At 49.2% G+C, this 5049-nt stretch overlaps 1 long non-coding RNA gene across 1 annotated transcript; it reads right to left on the bottom strand.

Annotated features, from left to right (window-relative positions):
* Positions 1–1699: 1699 nt before the first annotated feature.
* Positions 1700–4309, bottom strand: LOC306812640. The gene is made up of 3 exons (XR_013776889.1): positions 4079–4309; positions 3355–3499; positions 1700–1842 (listed from the first exon to the last, which is right to left on the bottom strand). It is a non-coding gene; the product is annotated as an uncharacterized lncRNA (long non-coding RNA).
* Between the last annotated feature and the right edge of the window lie 740 nt (positions 4310–5049).

The following is a 5049-nucleotide window of genomic DNA, read 5'->3' as shown; positions in this document are numbered from 1 at the left end:
GAATTCTAAATTAAAAACAACTGTACTTGCTAGAGAAGCTGTTTCAGCTTTGACAAATGGAGGCTTGGTGCCATAGAACAGCAGGGAAAGGCAGAAAAGCAGCACTGAAAGAGTCTGGGCTGAAGCAATATTTAAAGTGAGCAGGGGTGGGAACAGCCCCTGCAATGTGGACTTGCAGAGAACAAAAAAATAGGGCAGGTGAAGTCCATGCTTGCAGGAGCAGGATTAAAACAGTTGGATGAATAAATAATCCAAGATTTAAAAGCAGAGAATGTATTTAAGGTCATTAAACCAGGCTCTTATTTAAGGATTACCTCCAAGAAGCCAGGCTAATAGCATGGTGAGGTTGCAAAGCCAAGTGATCAAGGGAGACAATGCTGATGGTAAACTTGCTTATGAAATGTTCATCTGTGTGCAGACACTGCTGCAAGTGCTCTGACTGTCATGGAAGGAACCTCACAAAACAAAAACAGAGCCCAGCCCTTCAGGGCTCCACTCTGGCAGCTCAGGCACATCCTGCCACTTAATTGGGCACTCCCTGCGGGGGCAGGATCAGGTATAAACAGGGTTTAATCATTTCATTAGAGATGTGCCTGCTGCACATATTCAGGGCTCTGAAGGCCTTCCCTTGTACAAACCACTCTGGCTATGCCTTCTGCACTTGCAGCTCCTCGATTTAAGGATTCCCAGCCCATCTGGATCCTGTTTAGAACAGGAATTAATTCAGTGCTCTCTAGCTGAGTAGTTTTCAGCTCTAAATGAAAGATATATCTTGGCATGCAGCAAACCTTCCCAGAACCCTCATGGAGAATCCATGTCCCCTCATCAAGGTTTGGCCTGAGGTCAGTGGATTAAGCATTCTCCCCAAATTGTTGCTCCTTTCATTGCAATGCAGCACTTGAGATAAAATGTGCAGATCTCTGTGATGGGATAGAAGATTGTTGTGGTTTTGAAATTATATTCCCCAATTCAGTGTCTCCACTAAGACTCCCCCAAACCAGATGCCTCTCCCTGCTCCCCTCCACCTTCCTGGTGGATAGGATTGAGACCTGGAGGCACAAAAGGTGCAAATCATGTGTTAAGAACAATTTACTGGAAACAGCAATGAGATAAGAAAACTACTATTAATAGCAACAATATTAATAACAAAAGGTATAAGGCATTATTTATTTACATGGAAAACCACAATATCCAGCAGCTCTTCCTCATCACATCACTGCAAGGGGATGTCATTCTCCTCTAGGAAGTGAGAGTCCCTCACTTCCACCTCCCCACCCTGGCAGTGAAGTGCATGGTATGGAACAACCTGGACCACACACATGAGGTGTGTGTCCCTCATGGCTGCTATAAAAGAAATTTACCCTGTCCTGGCTGAAAGCAGGGCAAAAGTGCAGGTCTGTGTGAGACCTGCTCTGCAGCCAAAGCCCAGCACTGTGCACTGTGCTGCTCTCTGCTCCATCCCAGCAGGCAGGGAGCACCTCCACCTGCACATCCCTCTCCTCCCCAGGGCCCTGCCCTCACCACCCTGAGGCACACCAGGCTTTGCCTCCTTTTCTGGGCAGGGCTTGCTGGGCTGAATACCCCATCCTGCTCCAGGGTGATCCTCTGCTCCTTGCACATGGGGCAGGAAGAGGGATACAGGCAGAGCTGCAGTGGTTTCTGATTTTAACCCAGACTAGTGAAGAGAGTGTTGCCATTCTGGGTGTCTTCCATTATTTCCATGGTGCATTTAGGTTGCATCAATACATTCCAGCAGGAAAGGACAGGGTACTGGCTGCTCCTGCAGTTGCAGACTAGTGACAGTGCAGCCCATGGCAGCCAAACCTGAATGGCCAGATGAGCCTGTCTGGATAGAACGTGATTACAGCTGGGGCTAAACCAACAAAAATCTCAGTACACAGCACAAAAAGTACTGGTTTTCCTCATTCTTGCCAGCTCAGCTTTTTGCAACAGTTTTCTTTACCTGTCATACCCTTCCCAGGCTACAAGGAAAAAAAATCCCAACAGAACAACCTGCTTCTTTTCCCCTTCCACCTCTCCAAAAGAATAATGACAGCTCTGATGTCAGGAACTTTGTCTCTTCCCAGCCTCTGCACAGCTGACAGTACATTTTGCAACAGCCAAAGGTCAAGGCTTTGCAGTGGGAGCCCCTGTAAAAGTCCACAGCCCTGGGCTGGGTGTCAGACCTGTCAGCTGAAGCAGAAGGGTTAGATCAGATCTGATAAACCCAGGTGAAATGCACTCAGTGCCCCAAAGGAAGATCAAACCAAAACCAAAATATATGATCTTTCCTGTCAAGACAAAATGGAAGTAACTCCTTGACAACACTAAAACCTTCCTGTTCCTGTAGCAATACAGGACCCCAGACCCAAAAGGAGATTCTGGTACCTTTCTGGTTGCTGGTGAGCCATTGAGCTACCTGTGGGGAATGGAGCAGACACGCATGGAAAAACCCATCCCCAGAGCATAGGTCTGATAGAAAGTTTAGAAAATACAGACTGGTAGTTCAGGAATGCTCTATTACAGGGATCACTGAAAGTAGGGAAAGAATATCCTTGGGTAGTGGTGATGTTACACTTCTTCAACACTTCCCAAGGTATTTGCTGTGGGTCACCACAAGTGAGCTCAGTGGTGAAAGGCTGAGCCAGGGTGACTCTTCTTGTGTAATGTGTTCTGTCCTCGGTGATTTCCTCATGTGCACAGTCACAGGATTAAAACACAGAGAGCTAAACCCAACCTCTCACCTCTGCCATAGTACCAAAGGGGCCAGGAGACATCAGCAATGCAAAGGGGAACCCAAGCCAGCACAAAGGCACCAGCACTCAGCCCAGCACTCTCTGCTGCCACAGCAGCATGTGATGGGTGTCCCTGGGATCTGCCCCTGGGATCTGTCCCCAGGATCAGCACAGACCTGGGCCCTTGTTTGCCACAGCCCCATGTTGTGCACAGGTCAGGGGATCAGCCCCTGTTTGGGAGGTACCTTCCCACCTCTCCCTCAGGAGATCCCTGAGCTGCCAAAACAGTCCCATGCCCTGCACTGGGAAGGGAGGGAAGGGACTGTTTTTGTGAATGTTCAACCATGTCACACCATCCCTCCCTATGACACTCAGCCCTGGGGGTTTCTGGTACTGTTTCATCTGACCTGACCAAGAGGAAGCTGGGTGCTCATTTTGGGAAAAGGGAAGAGGGAAGACTGGAAGCAAAGGATGGAGTACCTGTCTGTACCTGTGTCTGTAGCTAAAGATGATTTTTGATGGCAAACAACCCAGGGAGCTATGAACAGGTAGCCATAAAGGTTGCAGCTGGCACAGCCCTGTCCTGCTGCCATGGGACAGAGGATCCATCCCCACTCACCTGGGTTATGCAGCTCTCCTTATGCAAAGTGAAATCCAAGTTAAGAAACTGGCTGCTGGAGTGTGCTCCTCATTGCTGCTGGAGCTTGGCACATCCCTTCACCAGCTCCCAGCTGATGTCCTGGACCAGCCTCAGGTCCTGCCATCTAAAATTTAAAATAAGTAATAAAATCAAATATATTTGAGACAGAAAGGATTTTTCAGAGGCAGAGAATAAAACCTGTCACTGAGGATCAGGGCCCTCACACTGCTGAGGTACCCCATGATCCAGCCTGCAATGGGCTCCTGCAAGGCTGTGGCCATGGGATACAGCTTAAACCAGAGCAGGAAAACTCACAAACTCACTGCCAGGCCCCTCTTCCCTGTCTGCCATGCTGCTGTGCAGGAATTGTCCAGACATCTGGGCTGGGCTCTTTGGCCTCCACAGAGGGAGTGTCTCTCCCTGCTGATAGATTCAGAGGGGCCCTGCACTTCTGGAAGGAGCCAGATCCAAAAGCAGAGTGAGTACACAGGCCTGAGGATGGATGTGTGAAACAGAATGGATTTGCACTCAGAGAGGAGGAGATGAACTGAGCTCTGAAGCAATGGAGCTGTGGTGAAGCATTGTCCCTGAGTGCTGCCATTGGATGGTTTCACTCTCACCATACACAGGCTCACAGCAATCCCCACTGCCAGATGTGTCCTGTGAGCTGGGGATGAGGAGGAGCTGGGAGCTCAGCCAGTACCTGGCTGAAATTCAGGCAGCAAGCTGCCCTTGTCCATCTGAGTGCTGGGAAATGTGCATGGAAATCCCACATCATTCTTAGAGCAGGCAGGCACGGGGTTAAGTCTGTTGTGGTTTTGGGAATTCAGTGGTAGAAGTGAATGTGCACACATTATTTGTCCAGTTCTTCTGAGAAAGAATAGAAAGCAAGAGCTGCAGAGCTGTACATTCAAAAGTTTCATCCAAGTTGCTGGAGAAGCCCCAGGCCCAGAGTGCAGCCACAGACTGTATCACAGATACACAGCTAGCCCAGAATTTTTGGAGGGTGTCATATTCACTGAACACATGGGTTGCAGCCAAAGTCTGTGCCTGGAGCCATGATAGCATTACCAGGCACAGGGAAATACAGGGGAAACAAAAAACTTCTGCTGCTCACAGAACTGGTCTCCAGCAGGAAAAAAGAATGTGTTCAAGAAATCCCTGATAGGCCCTTGGACTTGACATGACTGTTCAGTCAAACTAAATCAAAAGTATTTGAGGCCTCAGGAAATGGTTTTTGGGTGTGCAGCAGCAACAGCTTCTGTAGCACTGGGGGACTTATTGCTAGTGCAGCAGCTCTGGGAGGGCACACTGAGGGAAACTGAGGCACACTCAGCTCCAAGTGCCAGACATGTGGTATCACTGCCTGGATGTCCTTTTCACAGAATCACAGAATCACCGAGGTTGGAAAAAACCTCAAAGACCATCAAGTCCAAGCTGTGACCAACCCCCACCTTGCTAACCAGCCCAGGACACTGAGTGCCATGTCCAGTCCTTCCTTGGACACTTCCAGGGATCAGGACTCCAAACCTCCCTGAGAACCCCCTTCCAGTGCTTAATCACCCTTTCAGAGAGGAAAATTCTTCCTGATGTCCCACCTGAACCTGCCCTTGATGCCACATGACACACCCAACACAGCCTGGGAGGGGGCTGAGGCAATGACAGCAGAGGTTG

The sequence above is a fragment of the Erithacus rubecula genome (genome assembly GCF_903797595.1).
Source record: "Erithacus rubecula genome assembly, chromosome: 26".
Classification (NCBI taxonomy): domain Eukaryota; kingdom Metazoa; phylum Chordata; class Aves; order Passeriformes; family Muscicapidae; genus Erithacus; species Erithacus rubecula.
This window is presented reverse-complemented; position numbering and strand designations above follow the sequence as displayed.